This window comes from Callorhinus ursinus, unplaced genomic scaffold, assembly GCF_003265705.2.
Source record: "Callorhinus ursinus isolate GAN/ISIS: 27379988/994484 unplaced genomic scaffold, GSC_fseal_2.0 scaffold57, whole genome shotgun sequence".
Taxonomy (NCBI): Eukaryota; Metazoa; Chordata; class Mammalia; order Carnivora; family Otariidae; genus Callorhinus; species Callorhinus ursinus.
In genome coordinates this window covers 750191-769208 of record NW_027397119.1, presented here as the reverse complement: position 1 = coordinate 769208, position 19018 = coordinate 750191, and positions in this window count along the sequence as shown.

Sequence of the window (19018 nt, the reverse complement as noted above, 5' to 3'; positions counted from 1 at the left end):
CAGAATTCCTGAGGGGTGAGCCTATCCAAGCTCCAGCAGTTGGGCAACAGGGACTGCCGTGGTCCATGGCACTCAACAATGCCTGGTTTATAGATGGATCAGCCTCCATGACACCATCTGGAAAATGCTGGCAGGCAGCAGCCTTGAGGACTAATGATGGTCCAACCCTGTCAGAATCAGGCTAGAGAAAATCAGCACAATATGCTGAGTTAATAGCCATAAAATTGGCAATTGGACAATCTGTTAAGGAAAATCAGAATGACATATATCTTTCTTCAGACTCATGGGCAATAGCTAATGGAATAGCTCTTTGGTCAGGAACGTGGCAGGAAAATAACTGGAAAATAGAAATATGAACATATGGAGTAAGGACATATGGCAGAAAATAGTACTGGCTGATATCTCCATGTTCATCACACATGTCTCTGCACATCAGAAGGACAACTCTGAGTAATGAAACTTAATGACCAGATAGACAAACTCACTACAAAAATAAAGAGGCTAAAATTCCTAAAATTTAACAAAAACCACAATGATTCATGACTAATGAGGAAACCAATTCAAAACACAACCATACATAAACAAGAAGGACAATGGAACATAAACCTGAGCACAAAGATATGTCAATTGATTGAATCATTGCATGGGTGCATATCAAACAGGTCATGTTGGCACAAAAAGCACTAGAACATGGTCAAGAAATACATATATACATACCAAATACCTCCAATTTCAAATTAAGAAGTGTGGGAATTGCTGAAAGTTTAAAGGTTGGAGGTCACTAACGAATACTCTATGTAAGGTCAAAGCTGACAGACCGTTCCAAATTATACAAATGATTATAGAGAACCCTTGCCTAGAGGAACCTGGGTGGCTCAGTCAGTTAAGCATCTGTCTCTGCTCAGGTCATGGTCCCAGTGTCTTGGGATCGAGCCCCGCATCAGGCTCCTTGCTCAACAGGAAGCTTGCTTCTCCCTCTCCCTCTGCCTGTTGCTCCCGATGCTTGTGTTCTCTCTCTTTCTCTAACAAATAATTAAAATCTTAAAAAAACAAAAAGAACCCTTGCCTATATCAGAGAATCAACTATATTCCTGCACCATTGTAGACACATGGTCAGGCATAGGATTACTGTATCTTTGCAGGAAAAATTATCAAAAATCCACCATCAGAGCATTAGAAATCTGGATTGCTTGCTATGGTACCCCAACCATCATAGACTCAGATCAGGGCACCCACTTCAAAGGAAAGCAAATACAAGAATGGGCTAAGGAACAAAGCATAATGTGGAACCTCCACTTAAACCCACAAGCCAACCACATCTGGGTCAAATGAAAGGTATAATGGCTTACTCAAGCAGAAACATACTAATCCTGATATAAAAGCTTGGACTAAAGCAATCTGGGAGGTGGCAAGATCTCTAAACCATAAATATAGAAAGAATGGAACAACGCCCATTGAATTAATATTGCAAGCACCCACACAGATAAGGGTATTAACAATACCCCAGAATCTAAATTAGAAGAAAAATATTCATTAAGAGAAGCCATAATGGTATATATAGTACTGGGGAATTTATAACACCTGCCACCAATAAAACCTACTAGCTGACTGAAGAAAAAACCATATTACATCTAATTAAAGATGATAATATGATGCCTCTATAAAAATGTTAGACATGAAGAACACCATCTTTACTGTATTAACACTAGATGCCTAATATTTAGCCTAGCATGATGCAGGATGACTGTGCTTGGGGAAATGTTGGCAAAAATGGACATAATAATGATAGATATCCTTGAGTGGCAAGAACAACAAGAAAGAATTACAAATGTCTAGGATACTATCCTTATCTTGCAGGCAGGAATCCACTATGCATCTTTAACCCTATCAAGATTACTCAGCGGGTCAGTGCCGCATGCTGCCTGCTGGCCGCACTCTGTTGCCTGTTGCTCACTGTTGGAGACCACACTCATTGCAGCCATGGATACTCTTCTGCCAGCTCCAGCAGTAGCGGTTGTGCCAGTGTTCTGAATTGGAATGCCATCTTCTGGTCCCGTACAACTGTCTGGGACATCCTCTGCCTTATCCAGGGATCACTATCCTGGTCACCTCACTGCAACGGAGGACTCACTGACATCACCAGCATCACCAAACCCAGCGTCTCCACCCCATCCTTCACTGTCAGCACCATCTACTCACTAGGAAAGCTTCTATCAGTAGAGACACTAAATATTTAGGGAACCTGATGAAGCAGTGGCACCTCCACCTTAATCTCCATAAGAAGCAACAAGGATTCTGAACAACAACTCTATTAGACACTGACTTGGAGGATGAAGATTGGCCCGAACTACTAACCAGCTCTTGGTATTATAACCCAGCATATAGACCAATGCAACCAGGTGCTGAATTTTGTTTTGTAGCATCTAGGTGCTACAAGCCCAGCTCTAAAAATGGCGGTTGCTTCATTTGCCTATGGAATATTTCTGAAAAATTTGGTCTCAAGACACAATAATACACCACCAAAGGCAAACTTAGGAAGAAAAATATTAACTACTTCCTTTAAAAACGTCCTTTTCTATATTTAGACTAGTACTTTAAGCTTACCTACCAGTTAATTTAAATGTTTCTAGCTCTATTTATAAGTGATCTGACAGCAATCAAGATAACCCCCATGATTTGATTATAATTGAGGGTGAAACACAACCATCAAGGCACAGGCAGAGGAAATCATATCATCAATATAAATTACATCTCTGAATCAACACACTCCACAGATGGCAATGAGCTAGTAGCATAAACCTGCCCCCTTCAGACCTCAAAAATGCTGAAAAAAACAGTCTATTTGCACAGGTAAATTTGAGCTCAATCTTCTTTCACAAATGGGTGCTGGTGAGAAAGATGAGGGGCAGGCGGGGAGGACTGGAGAGCCCCGTCACGACGCAGGCTACGGGGCCTGACGAGGTTTCAGGGTGAAACAGGCACACCAGAAGGCATTCGTCTGTGTTCTGGTCCCTGTGTGACCACGAGGCGGTGACTGGCCACTGCCAGGGAACAAGCACAAGGCCACAGACCCTCCTGACACAGGAAACAAATGCCTTCAGTCTCTGCCATGTCTTGTATCTTATCTCTGTCAGGAGGCAAAAGCCATCACCTGCCGGGGGTGAGGCAGGAACCCCGTGCACACGCTGGTCCCAGGTGAAGGGCTCTGCCTCTGGGGAAGAACAGAAGCTTGCCCACACCCCGCACCCTGCAGAGACTCAAGGGGAGGCGCTCTCGGACCTGCTTTTGCCTAAGACCCACACTGACGTGTAGAAGAGGTCTGCTGCTGCCAGAAGAGGAGTGACAACCTCACTTATACCCCAAACTCTCCACTAACACAAGGCCAAGTTCAGCCACCTGCCCTTCTAGACCTGTGCTGTGGAATTTTCTGCGCTGACAGAAATGTTTTATAACTGTGCTGTCCAATACAGGAGCCACAAGCTGCATGTTCTATGAATCAGCCTTAATTGTAATTAAATTCCAATTACTTGTAATTATAATTAATTACAATTACATTTTAAATAGCTACATGTACCTTGTGCCTATGACACTGCCGCTCTAGACCTGAACTAAGGCAGAGGCAGAAGTTGCCCACCACAGGCTCAGAGTAGGAATGCTGAGAAAGTTCCACTTTAGAGACTCAGATACATAGCACTTGCCTCCCCCTATTGCTCGAACAGGGGAACCAAGAGAACCCTCTGCCCCACTCACATCTCATGCTGAGTAACAGGGTCTGTTTGGTAGAGGAGAATTACTGCAGAAAACCCATGACCACCCAGACTTCCCAGTAAGAACATGGAAGTAGCAGCCCACCCCGGAAGAAGCTTAAAGCCTATGGTACCTATAGCAAAAACAAAACCCAAAGCTAGTTCAACTATTGACTAGATTGGCTCAACCCCTCACATTAATGGCCTGGCAGAAAAAGGTATACCTATTTCCAGGTATAAGTAACATTTACCTTGGTATCTGCTATTCTTTCACACACCTAATAGGCATTGAATAAAAATTATGTGTGACACACTAAAAGCAACTCCCCTAAACCCATTATCAACAGACAGAATAGACAACACAAAAAGATCAAAGGATGGCCCAGATGGTGAAACTATCAGACAATTTAAAGTAACTATAATTAGTATCTTAAAGAATCCAGTGAAAAGGTGGACAACATGCACGGACAAATGGGTAATCTTAACAGAGACATGGAAGTGATTTTTTAAAAAGCCAAATAGAAATATTAGAAGTGAAAAACATGGTATCGAAGATGAACTCCTTCAATAGGCAGACTGGGAACAAAAGAGGAATGATTCAGTAAAACTGAAAATATATGAATGGAAATTAGAAACACAAACAACAAGAAGAAAAACACTGTGGTTAAAAATCAAAAAGCAACCAAAGCAAAACGAAACCAGAAGAGAACTACCAATAGCTATGGAACAACATCAAACAATCTAACACATGTACTCGACATCCCTTAAGAAAAAGAAGGAAAGGAAGGGACCAAAGAAATAATTTCTAAAACACAGCTGAGAATTTTCCAAAATATAGCTATTAATAACAAACTGTCAATACAAGCAGGATGGATACAAGAAAAACACATCTAGCACAAGTATTGAAAACCAAAAATAAGAATATATAATACATTGAAGGAAATGGATAAAAGGAAATTAAGCCTTGGACTTAAGCCATGGCCTCTCCATAAAAGACCAATGACTGTTTAGCCTTTAAGTAAAATGTGGATTCTAGCAAAATTGTCTCCCACATTTACAGCCCTTACTGGACCACATAAACAATAACAGGAATGAAAGGATTTTGTGTTCCCTTGCTAAGGCATCCATGCAGTAACAATAGAATGCGAATCTGAGGGTGCAGGCACGGCATGGCGTTTTGTGTAGAATAACCAAAACTTCTCAAAGATGTAACTTGCTGAATAGTATAGTTTTTGTTGTTGTTGTAACGGAATTAAAATGACCTTTGGAGATAGGGCAAAATCGCCAGGAATTAGAATGATCTAAATACTAAATACTAAACGTAATGTGAATACAAAACTGAAACTGAAATGTGTTATGACCCAAATGTAATGATATTATTTTTGTATTTGGTCCTATAAAACCCAGGTAATATTGGGGAAAATATGTATTTGCAGAGATTGTTCCTCTAGAACTTTTTTCAAAAGTCTCTTTTGGTTCTTGACATTAATTAGATTGCATTAGCTGATAAGGAGCTTTTGGAAAGTTGCACTAATATGCAAAGAATATCTGTATCCATTCAATGCTTAGGAAATATAATTTCAAAACTAAAGCTGTCTATGATAAAATACAAATAATGCATGAAAAAGAATTAGAGTTTGAGGCAAAACCTGAGAGGCTTAGATCTACTTACCCTGTTCCTCTAGAGTACTCCACTAATTGTATGGGATTCTGTCTAAAATCCTGGGTGCTTCTAGTTGAGACCCTGTTGGGTGCTCCCTTAATAAAAGGCTGGGATTTGTTTTCTTTTCCTGCAGTTAGTGCTTGAAAGCTGCTAAAAGGTACCACTTGCACCTGGACACCTCAAGGCAGTTCCAGGATCCTCAAGTCAAGGCTTAAATATTCAAATGAACATGAGACTTTTAAATTTGGGGTCGTTACTGCAGTTTGTTGAGTTTAAAAATATACAAGAAACTACATCAGTTGGTAGAGTCAAAATATTCAAGTAAATAAAAGGCAGATGTATGTACTAGGTAAGGGGGTCGGCTCTGCAGCCAATATGTTGGGTTCCCATCTCATTTCTGCTCCTTACTGGCTTGGGCCTCAGTTTCTCATTTTTTAAAAAAAGGATCATAATAATATCTACCTTATAGGGGCCTAAAAGAATTTTTAAATTCATTAACAAGTTGTTATGAGATCTAAATTTTGTAAGCCTTCTTAAATGAATAAATGTGAAGGCCCAGACCTGGCATGGGATTAGTGGTCTTTGTATTTATAACTGTTTGTATCGGTCTCATTAATAAACTTTATATTAAAGTGAAAAACTAAAACCAATGCAACTAGGTGCTAAATTTTGTACTTTTACTGAATTGAATGCAGCATTGGACACATGATGGAGACTCTGAAAATAACCCAGATTTAGTTCCCGATTTGTGTGCTAGCATTTTATTGTAAAACAAACAAACAAAAAAAACAGCTGCTGAATACGCAGAATGGACAATTATATCTTTAAATAAAAATAGGCCAAAAAATTGATCATTTACTATACTCCCAATTTACACTGTTTAGTCCGTATTCACCTATTAGAAAATAGGTATGAATGGACAATGTGAGCAATAGATCCACAGATATTATGTCCAGACTTTAAAAGAATAGGGACACCTTGTATGATATATAGAGGACACGTAGGAAATGAGGCATATATCACATATCATTATCCTTTGGGATATCCTTTGGGATATCCTTTCCAGGCTTCTTTCTCACACTGCAGATTTCTACCCTAACAATATGGCAATCTATGTTGACAAAATCACTCCCAGTCATACCCTACAAGAGAGCCTACACTTTGAAATTTAACATGTAGGACTTCCTAGCCAGATACAGATACCCTAATTGTGTTCAGTTTTATCCATCCTCATTTATGCTCAATTTACAAAGTATGCCAAAGACAGATTCACTAAAAGGAAGGAAACCCTTACAGTTCCTTGTTGGACTGGTAGGTTTAACTGGAACAACAATGGCAAGCCATTTTTTTCTCAATCCCAAATCCCTCAAATCATATTAAATTTTCAATTTTTGAAACCAAACAATCTCAATTTAACACACATGCAATGGTAGCTTTGTCATCACTGGGTACACAGATGGAAATATTCACAATATATTACAAAACATAAATAAATTTCACACAAAAGTACACAGAGCAATGGAAGTTTGGCACAAAAGCAGCTGGAGAACACACTAAAAATACTACTAAAAAACAACATGAAACAGGTTTCTGTGTTGATTGTCAATGTTACAGCTAGGAATGGTTGACACATGGGGTAGTCTTAGGACAGCTATAATCTCAAGGCAGTACTTGTCACCTGAGATAACCACCCAACCAGAAGGAAAGTAGGTATCACACATCCTAATGGCTCTAATTCCTTGGGCAATGGTGAAATTAGAATATTGGCCTTTAAAGGAGGAAACAGGGCATTGGGTTACCCAGATATGCAGTTTCCCAATATCAAAAGGGAGAGTGGAGCCCACTGGCCACAGAAAACCCCCTTATGAAGGAAGAAAAACGTGTTCCTAAGGATATATTGCTGGAATGGAATGAAAATACCCTTATTACTGCTGGACTTCTGGATATACCTGATGGTACAAGTACCAAACAAGTACTTATGACTATGGCTTTGATGCCTCCCCAACCGGTTATATATTATGTGGGAACTTGAACCAGGATAGCATGCTCTAAGCCAAACTTCACCCTAACCTAATGGAGTCAAAGGGAAAATAAGGAACACAACATGATGTGATGTGTAAAAATACAACAGGTAATGGATGTGTCAGTAGAGGGGAAAAGATGTTATTCGAGGTCAAGAAAAGATCAAGAGCTATTAAAATAGCCAGAAAAATATTTCACACTGAACCTCCTCAAACTGATCTAATACATATAAATCATACATTAGAAAACCTAAGTCAAGGCACATTTGGAAGATTAATAAAAATCAACACAACTTTGCAGGAATTAAAAAGGGAACGAACACATGCCTTCCCTAACATAATGGCAGCCTTGAATGCTGATGTTATGGCAATTAAACACCTGCTTGATAGTACCGTGCAAGTTTGCACCCTCTGGAGCTTTGTAAAGATGATCTTCACTTGGAAACATATTTGTCAAGGACGTTAAACTAAGTGGTTCAAGAAACTTAACTTTTGGTTGTTTGGAGATTAAATATGGTACCATGTTAAAGAGTTCTTTGTTATGCTTATATCGATATTAGGAACATAGTTGTTTAAACTGGCCATTCAACTACAGTGTAAAAGAATGTTTGTCAGAGGAAAAATGCTCTCCAAATAGGACTGTTTGTGATTAACATTGTGATGTAGAATCACAGGGTAGATTGATATTTTTGTGAATTTAGATTTGTACAGGACATTAGACCCTTAGTATTAGTGTGTGAGTGATCTGAAATCATGGGGTAGACTGTGGTGTATTGGTTTGACAGGATTTCAAATCCACTTGTTTATAACAAAGACAAAAAATAAAGTTGTTCTTAGAAGTGAAGTTGCTTTGAGTGTTGCTTTTGGGTGAAGTTATGTCAGATGTCATCATCTCATCGGAGAACTGAGTAGCTCAGCTGCTGATGGGCCCCCTAGAGCCTTACATTAAAAACATATGAAGCAGCAGCTATGGTAAAGGGACATTAGACTATAAATACCGAGAGTCCATGAGGACAAGGAGAGTGTTTGGTCTGGGCAAGGCTACACTTGGCTGATCAAAAAGAACTCCTGAAGACCTTGGAGGCAATTAGCTCCTACCTCTGTAAATGTGATTCTTTCACAGGTGGTAGCAAAAGCCATATTAGCAACCCAGCAAAAATCCCATTATCCATCAACACCGCGGTGGTCCTCATTCCCTAGCAACGTGCTGTAGCAACACGAGACTTTCCTTTTTGTGCCGGCAGCCAGAACTCAGCTCTGGGTTGGCTAAGCGGTCTCTCCTGAGTACCAACTCCTATAAAGATACACCTCAGCTATATTTGACTCCTTGCCTGGAACAATCGTGTGATTAATCTAACATTGGTTTGGAGTCTGTGATTTCTGTATTATCTGATGAAAAGACATTCTCTCGTATGCTACTGGCTTGTGCAATTCACATGGGGAACCGTTGTTAAATACATTGTTGGCAAAGACAAAATTAGTCTCTGAGCTTTATTTGCCTCCCAAAACAAAACAGCCTTCATTGGGGAATAAGTGCATTTGTGTAGGTTAAAGTTTGGAATTAGGCACATGCCAGGTACATCCAATAGCCTGTTCCTGTAACCCAGCCTTGCTGACATTGCCCTGCTCCAGGTCCCTGGCTCCTCTGACCTGCGCCTCCTGGCATGAGCAGCCTGCACCCAGTCAGCCACCCTTGGCTAGCCAGGTCCCCAGGCCTGCAGAGCTAGGGCTCATCCCCAACTTCCTGCATTGCCTCAAGGGTAGAAGGAGCCTACCTCCCAAAACTTGTTCTGAGGCAGCCATGGAAATGGGTGACATTCCCCATGTGTACTTACTGTTTGCTGGGGTCCTAGCTTTCTGAAGCCATCAAGGATCCCAGGTGTCTCTTACGGGAAGCTGCCTCACCCAGCCTGTCTGATCGAACCCTGGTAAGGCATTCCAGATTCCTCCAGCTCTGTCTTCAAGGGGGAATACAGATCATATGTCAGTTAGGGCTTGGAATTAGGAACATGCCAGGTATGCCCAAAATGCTCCTCCTGTGACCCAGGCTCACCCAACTTTGCCTGTTCCAGGTCCGTGGCTACCCCGACCTGCACCGCCCGCACATGTGAAGTACTTGCTCTGTCATCTGGCTTGGGCTGCCAGGGACACTCCAGGCCTGGAGAACTCTGGCCTGAATTCAACTACCTCAAGGGTCTCAGGGTGGAAGGAGTCCAGCCCCAGAAAATCTTTCTGAGGCAGGTTTATTTTTTTTATTATTATTTTCAGATTTTATATACTTATTTGACAGAGAGAGAGAAGAGCACAAGCAGGGAGAGCGGCAGGCAGAGGGAGAGGGAGAAGCAGGCTCCCGGCTGAGCAGGGAGCCTGATGCAGGCTCGATCCCAGGACCCTGGCATCATGACCTAAGCCCAAGGCAGACGGTCAACCGACTGAGCCACCCAGGCGCCCCCTGAGGCAACTTTAAACTGGTGAAAGACTGTCCCCATTTGGACTGGTTGCCTAACCGGATCCTGGGCTTCTCCAGCAATCACAGCTTTGAGCCGTCACTTCCTGGACAGTACCCCAGCCATCTCAGCCTGCTCAGACCTGGCAAGGCAGTCCAGATTTTTTTCAGTTCTATCTTCATGGGGAATATGTCCATTTGTATAGCTTAAGGTTTGGAATTAGGCAGATGCCAGGTACTTTCAATAGCCCTCTCTTATGACCCAGCCTCACAGGTCACTTGCCCTGATCCTGGTCCCCAGCTCCCTGACCTGTGCAGCCTGCACATGCACAGTTCACACCCCCTAAGCCAGGCTTGGGCAGATCCAGTCCACCAAGCTTGGGAAATGCTAGCTGGGCACAAGCCACCAGCATGGAGGGAGCCCACCTTCCAAAAACTGCTCTGAGCTGAAAGCTGCAAATGGGTAATAATCAGTCCCCATGTGAACTTACTGGCTGAGGGTTCCCAGCGTCTCTAGGACCTGGGACACCCCCAGGTATCTAATGGAGGATATCCCGTCTTGCTGGCCCAGCCTCTCCTGGGAAAGCAGTTGGAAAACCTCCAGCTCTGCCTTCAGAGAGAAAACCACTAAAGTAGGTAGGCCTTGTGCATTAGGCCATCGCTCTCTATCGTTAACAGCACCCTCCTGTGGCTTGGCCTTGCCTGGCACTGCCCGTTCCCAGGTCCCTGGCTACCCTGACCTGCGTAGCCTGCGCATGCACGCACAGCACCCTGCCAGCCCATCTTGGTCTGCAGGGGGCGCTCCAGGCCTGTGGAACTCCAGCTGGAACCCAACCATAACCCCATGAATGGCCTCTGGGTGGAGGGAACCCATCATCTCCCCCCCCCCACCTCCGTCAAAAATCTTTCTGAGGCAGCAGCTTTATAGTGGAGCAATAAGGAGGGGATGTGATGTGATGGGCACTGGGTGTTATACGCAACTAATGAATCATTGAACACTACACCAAAAACTAATGATGTACTATATGTTAGCTAATTGAATTTAAATAAAAAAATAAAAATAAAGTGACAGTAGTCAGTCCCCATGTGTGCTCCTCTTTTGGACTCTGGCAACAATCAAGTCTCCCAGATGTCTCCTGTTGGAAGATACCGGGTTAGCCAGCCCATCTGCTCCATCTTCCTCCAGCTCTGCTGTCAGTGGAAGATGCTCATTTGTATGAATTAGGGCTTGGAATAAGGCAGAGGCCTTGTAACCCAGGAGACTGCTCCAGTGACCCAGCTTCTCTAGATGCTTGCTCTGTTCTGGATCCTCAGCTACCCTGAGCTGGGAGTCCCACACATGTGTAGTACACACCTTGTAAGCCAGCCTCAAGGCAGACCCCGTCTACAAGCCCTTGGAACTCAGAGCAGTCCTGAACTACTGCTAACTTCCACTGTGGAGAGAGCCCATCTTTTGAAAATCTTTCTGAGGTTCCTGCTGAAGCTGGTGATGGTCAATCCCCATTTAGACTGGCTGGGGGACCTTTCTAACAAGGTCCTGGTCTTCAGCAGTCAAAGCCCCAGGTGTCTCTTATCGGAGGGTACTCCGGCCATCCCACCTGGCCCCATGCTAGCAAGGCAGTCCAGATTTCTCCAAATCGGCCTCTGGAGAAACATCCATCTTTATGTAGGTTAAGCCTTGGAATTAGGCATATGCCAGGTACCCTGACTAGCTCCAACCTGTGATTTGGCCTCTCCATACACTCGCCCCGTTCCCTAAGTACAAACTCCTGGCTACCCTGACCTGCACGGCCCACACCGGCACAGTACATACCCCAAAAGCCACCCTTGGGTGAACAGGGCTATCTGCCCCTACGGAGCTAGGGCCCATTCCCTATCACCTGCATAGCCTCAAGTGTAAAAGGAGCCCATTACCCCAAAATTGATCAGAGATAGCTGCTAAAATGGGCAACAGTCAGTCCCCCCGTAGACTTACTGTGTGTTGGTATTTCAGATTTCAGCAGCAATTCAGGCTCCCAGGTGTCTCTTATTGGAGGGTACCCCACCAGCCAGCTTTGCTTAGAGTGGGAATATGCACACTTGTGTTGGGTAAGCCTTGAAATTATGCAGATGCCACATATCCCTAATAGCCTGCTATTTGACTCAGCCTCTCCTGAAGCTTGCCCCGATTCCGTTCCCCAGCTACGCTGCCCTGCGGGCCCGAGCATGGGCCGTCCGAGCATGGGCCGTCCGAGCACCCTGCCAGCTGGTCCTCGGCAGATGGTGCCCTCCAGGCCTGTGGACAGGCTGTTCCCCAACCACCTGCAAGCCTGCAGGGTGAAGAGGGCCCACCCCCCAGATAATCATTCTGAGGCAGCAAGCAGCATTAATGTGACGACAGGCCATTAGGACTGGCTGCCTGGTGGGGTCCCAGGCTTCTCCAGTAATCAGGGCCCCCAGGTGTCTCTTACTGCCTCTGGCAGTGGAGCCTGCCCCACTCCGGCAAGCAGTCCAGATTCCTGCAGCTCTGCCCTCAGCAGGATCGGCACCTTTGTGCAGGTTACGGCTTGGAATTTGGCAGATGTCAGGTCCTTCCAAAAACTGGTCTTGTGACGCAGCCTCGCCCAACACCTGCCTTGTTTCAGGTCCTTGGCAACCCTGAGGTGGGCCATCCCATGTATGTGCAATTCGTACTCGGTCAGTCACACTTGGGCACTGCGGCCCTCAGACCTATAAAGATAGTGCCCGTCTCGAACCACCCGCATGGCCTCGAAATGGACATGGGTCTAAGGGGAATGCCAAATGGGTGAGAGTCAGTCCCCAAGTGCACTTGCCATCTGTTGGGGTCCGGGGCTTCCGCAACAATCCAGCTCCCAGGTGTTTCTTACTTCAGGCTACCCCTGCCAGCCTGCACAATCCAACCCTGGCAAGTCAGTCCAGATTCCTCCAGCTCCGCCTTCAAGGGGAACCTACACATTTGTGTAGGTTCCGTCTCGGAATTAGGCAAACACCTGGTACTCCCAAGTGCCGCCTCCTGTTACCTGGCCTATCCTGATAGTGCCCTCCTCCGGGGGCCTGGCTACCCTGACCTGCGCTGTTCGCGCATGTACAGCCTGCCCTGGAGCACCGGACTTTGGCCTGCAGGGGGCGCTCCAGGCCTGAGGAACTCCAGCTGAATCCCAAGCACCTGATTGACCTCCAGGCCTTCCCCCTGAAAATTTTTCTAAGGTGGCTGCTTTTAACTGGCCACAGCCAGTGCCCATGCGTACTCGCCGTTTCCTGGGGTTCCAGGCTTCTGCCGCAATCACAGGTCGCAGGTGCCTCCTGCCGGAGGCTACTCTAGCCAGCCCACACAACCCAGCCCTGCAAGACAGCACAGAGGATTCCAGTTAGGCCTTCTGCAGGAATATGTGCATTGGGTAGGTTAGGTCTTGAATTATGCCGATGCCCTGTAATCCCCAGCGCCCTCCCCAGTGACCTGGCCTCTCCCGACACTTGCCCGGATGAGATCCTCAGCAACCCTGACCTGCCCTGCCTGTGCATTCACAGTTCACATCTGAAGACCCAGCGGGCCCTCCAAACCTGTGGAAGTCTGGCTAGGCCCCGACCATGTGCAGAGCCGCCAGTGCAGAGGGAACCCATCTTCTGAAAATCACTCTGGGGCGGCCACTGCAAATGGATGGCAGTCAGTCCCCATCTGGACTGGCCGCCTGATGGGGTCCCAGGCTTCTCCAGCAATCAGGGCTCCCCGGTATCTCTTATTTGATGGATACAGCTAGATACCCACCCAGCCCCGCCCTGGCAAAGCAGTGCAGATTCTTTCAGCTCTGCGATCAGGAGGAATACGCATCTTTGCGTAGCTTCAGTCTTGGTATTAACAGAGGCCAGGTGCACCCAATAGCCCTCTCTGTGACCCAGCCTCTCCTGACACTTGCCCTCTTCCAGGTCCTGGGCTACCCTAACCTGTGCAGCCCACACATGAGCAGTACCCATCCCATATGTCAACCTTGGGCAGACCCAGCCTTTAAAGTTTATGATACTCCAGCCAGGCCCCAACCACTTGCATAGCTATCATTGTGGAGGGAGCCCACCTTCCAAAAAGCACTCTGAGCTGAAAGCCACAAGTGGGCAACAGTTGCACACGTGAACTTACTGCCTGATGGTGTTGCACCTTCTCCAGGAACCAGCACCCCTGAGTGTCTCCAAACGGAGAAAAGCCTATAATGCCAGCCAGGCCCCTTCTGCAAGGCAGTTAAAACACCTCTAGCTCTGGGGATGCCTGGGTGGCTCAGTCAATTGAGTGTCTGCCTTTGGCTCTGGTCATGATCCCAGGTTTCTGGGATCAGCCCCACCTCCGGGCTCCCTTCTCAGCAGGGAAGTCTGCTTCTCCCTCTCCCTTTGCCCCTCTCCCCTGCTTATGCGCTCTTTCTCACCCCCACCACTCACTCTCTCCCAAATAAATAAATAAAATCTTTAAGAAGATTTTATTTATTTGACAGAGACACAGCGAGAGAAGGAACACAAACAGGGGGAGTGGGAGATGGAGAAACAGGCCTCCTGCAGAGCAGGGAGCCCAATGTGGGGTTCGACCCTCAGGACCCTGGGATCTTGACCCAAGCCGAAGGCAGATGCTTAACAACTGAGCCACCCAGGTGCCCCATAAATAAGTAAAATCTTAAAAAAAAACAAAAAAAAAAAACCCACCAAACCTCTAGCTCTGCCTTTGAGAGAAAGGTTCACAATGGGTATATGGGCTTTGCACTTTAGGCTGACACCTTACACCCCCAATACATCCCTCCTGTGACCTGACATTGCCTAGCTACCTTGACCTGTGCAACCCACACATGCCCAGTCTTCACCCTGGAAGCTGCCCGTGGGCTGCTGTGGACCGTCCGGGCCTCTGGAAGTCCAGCATGAACCCCACAAGCTGAATGGCAGTAATGGGGTCAGGCCTCCCCAGTATTTAAGGCTCCCAGGTGTCCCTTATTGGAGAATGTCCCAGTCAGCCAGCCTGCCCCATCCATTTTTCCAACTCTGCCTTCAGCAGAAATGTGTGCATTTGTAGATGCCAGGTATCCCAAACAGCCCCCTCCTATGACCCGGCCTTGCCCCACATTGCTGTGCTCCAGATGTCTGACGACACTGACCTTTGTTGCTGGTGCATGCCCAGTCCTCACCCTAGCAGCAAGCTTGTGACCCAGCTCCTCTCACACTTGCCCTGTTCAGGTCCCTGGTACCTCCAGCTGTGCCACCTGCACGTATACAGTCTGAATGCCATCAGCCACCTTTGGGCAGCGGGGGCTTACAGAGCCTGTGGAGCTAGGACCCCTCGTCAACCACCTGCATAGCCTCAAAGATAGAGGGAACCCACTCTCCTGAAACTGGTCTGAGTCAGCTCCTAAAATGAGCAACCATCAGTCCCCAAGTGGATTTACTATCTGCTGGGGTCCCAGGCTTCTACAACCATCTACGCTCCCAGGTGTCTCTTCTTGGATGATAGATACCCTGACCAGCCTGCATGATCCAGCCCTGGCAAGGCCATTCAGATAGTCCAGCTCTGCCTTCAGTGGGAATGTGTGCAATTGTGTAGGTTAAGGCTTAGAATTCGGCAGCTACCTTGTAATCCCAAGAGCCTGCTCCAGTAACCAGTCCTCTCCAGAGGCTAACCCGGGTCAGGGGCTCCTCCACCCTGAGCTGTGCTGCCTGCACACGCGCGGTACATACCCCTATGCGAGACTTGAGCAGGCCTGACCTTCAAGTCTATGGAAGTGTGGCCAGGCCCCAGCTACCAGCATAGCCACCAGCAGTATAGCCTCCGGCAATGTGGGGGGAGCCTTCTGATAATTGCTCTGAGGTAGCAACTGCAAATGGGCAACACTCAGTCCCCAGGTGGACCTGCTGCCTGTTGGGGTGCTGGGTTTTACTAGAAACAAAGACTCCCAGACATCTCCTAATATAGGACACCCTGTCCTGCCTGCCACCTGGACCTACCCTGTCAAGGAGCCTGAACACTCCAGCTCTGCCTTGGGGTGAATCTTCCATAATGGAAGGTAGATCTTGAATTGGGCTGATGTGCTGTACCTCCTAGAGCTTGCTGCTATCATCTGACCCTTCCCAACACTTGCCCTGTGCCTGGTCCCCAGCACCACTGACCTGCACATACTGTGCACACATCATATGGGTTCCATCAGCTGCCTTTGGGTAGGCGAAGCTCTCTAAGCCTGTGTAGCTAGCACCCATCTGCAACCACCTTTGTAGGCGCAGAGGTGGAGGTAGCCCAACACCGGAAATTGCTCTGAGGTGGCCACTGGAATGGGCAATTGTGTTTACCTGGACTTACTTTCTGCTGGTGTTCGGGCTCCTGCAGCGATCAAGGCTCCCAAGTATCTGTTACTGGAGGATATTCCAGCCAGCTCACAGCATCCATCCTAAGCAAGACAGTCCAATTCCTCCAGCTCTGCTTTCAGGGGGAATAAGCACATTTGTATAGGTTAGGGCTTGGAATTTAGCAGATGCCTTGTAACCACAAGAGTCCACTCTCATGATCAGCCTCTGAGGACACTTGCCCTGTTCCAGATCCCTGTACACCTGCACATGCTTAGTCCACACCCTGTCATCAGGCACCGCATCAGGCAGCGAGTCCAAATGGGCCACCTGGGATCTGTGATTGCTGCAGATGCCCAGGACTCCAGCAGAGAGTGAGTCTATAAGGGGACTGAACTTTGCCAGTTTAAAGCTACCACCTCAAAACAATTTTCGAGTGGTGGCCTCCCTCCATCCTAGAGGCTATTCAGGTTGTTTGCATCTGGCCTGAGATCCATAGGCTTCCATAACTAAAGGTCTACTGATGGGTGTGGACCACAGATGCCCTGGTGGCACAAGTCAGGGTAGTGAGCGATGGGGAAAAGCGCAATGTCAGGCAAGGCTGGTTCATAGAGAGGGCTGTTGGGGATATCTAGCATTACCTAATTCCAAGCCTTAACCTACACAATGTGCACATTCCTGCTTAAAGCGGAGCTGGAGGAATATGGACTGCCTTGCCAAGGCAAGGCTGGGCAGCTTGGCCAGAGTACCTTCCAATAACACACACTCGGAAGGCTTGATTGCAGCAGGACTTGGGGACCCCAACAGGCAGCAGGTCCACAGAAGGCTTGGGGGTGGGCTTTCTCTTACTCTTGAGGCAATGCCAATGATTGGGGATGGGTCATTGTTCCATAGGCCTGTAGGTGTGTACTGTGCATGGGCCTTGAAGCCAGAGACCTGTTCAAGGGCAGGTGTCAGGAGAGGCTGTGTAATGGGAGTGGGTAGTTAAGGGTACAAAGCATCTGCCTAATTCCAAGCCCTAACCTCCGCAAATGTGCTTATTTCCCCTGAATGCAGAGTTGGAAAAAACTGGACTGCCTTTCCAGGGTCTGGTCAGGAAGACTGGTGGGGTTCCAGAAAAATAAGACATGATTTTAGTGTTTCAATGAGCTAGATTTCTGTGTTTCTGGAAAAAAAAATAGCAGGTGCATTTTTCTGGAGCTCAGGTAAATTTGAAGTCAATAAAGTTTGGGGGAAAGGGAGAGTTTCACAGTTTCTCTCCAAATGATTTTTTATTTTTTTTAAAGATTTTATTTATTTGACAGAGAGAGAGCACAAGAAGGGGGAGCGGCAGGCAGGGGGAGAGGGAGAAGGAGGCTTCCTGCTGATCAAGGAGCTCAATACGGGGCTTGATCCCAGGACACCGGGATCATGACCTGAGCCGAAGGCAGTTGTTTAATAGACTGAGCCACCCAGGCACGCCTCCAAATGATTTTTTAAAATGCATTCCATTTTTTTTATTTATATGTCATATTATGTATTGGTATAGCATGCTGTAAAGAATAATTCATAGCAATGAAACGATTTTAAATTTAACCTACCGACAGCTATCTCATCACAAAATTGAAGGTGAATATGGCCACAAGGATATTTTCTTATTCTATGCATTTGAAACTGCTGCGATCACATTCTGAATGTCCCATTGATTTCTGAAGTCCCTGGAATAGCGCCATTTTGTTTGTTTGTTACAATTTCCTGATTTTGCGGATATATTGGAACTGGCTTCAAAGGTCAGGCAGGCATCTTATATGTTTGGCTAATCCATGTTGGCTAAATCTGGCTTTAGCTATGTGGAGAAAGATAATGGCTATTTTGAACTACTTTTGAGCAGGGCTTTGGAGGGGAAGGAAGGACATGAATCATGTGGGAGCTGCTCAAGCTGCTCAAGAGGGCACAAGATATCAGCTCAGAGAGGGTGTGGAAGCTCCTGCTAGATCCTTTGTTGGACTTTAACCCAGCCCAGTGTTTAACCCAGCCAGACTGTTATGAAACAGGGGCTCTTTGAAGAAATATTGGAAAGTATTTAGACCACTAAGGTCAGAGATCCAGGAAGCTGCGGCACCTCCAAGGACTCCTTCCTTCCTTGACCATGGGAACAGGCTAAAGATAAAGGAAGCTTCTGTTTCCTACCTCAGGAGCAGGAAGGGAAGCAGGAATGCTTCAGGTTGGCTCACAGAGGTATGTCTGAAACCGGAGATGCGTTTCTCTCAAAGCAGTGATTCAGAGTGAGGCAAGAAAACCTGTGGGGGCAAGTCCCATTCGAATGTTCAGGGCAGTAAAGTGGTCTAGGATGTCCACACAAGTAATAAGAACAGCGATTATTCAGTAGAATTTTGCAATCGTAGAGCTGGAAGGGACCTCAGTAGCAATCGAGTCCAAAGTTTTGTTGCCATGAAACTCTCTCTTCAAACAAAAGCTTCCACAGGAGCCCTAACACAAACCTATTTGAAAGCAGGATTGCTAAGGGTGCGGCTTGGAGGGTCCAAAAACCCACAAAAGCTTACTTATAAAATTAGAATAACTTTAAGAACTGGAAGAAGTTTTATTTATATCATTGAGAAGCTAAAGCAACATTGGTCACAAAGAATAAAGTTCCCCAAACTGACACGTTCTTATATAAAGTGAAAAACCTTTGAATCTTTAAAGACATTTTTATTTGGAGGTATGAAAACGGGGAATATGACTTTTAGTCACACGGAAATGAGCCTTGGATGAAAATTTTCAGATTTATGGACTATGCTATGCTGCTGTGGGACAATGAGTCCCCAAGCCCCACGAGGTGGCGCCCCTGTTCGGCATT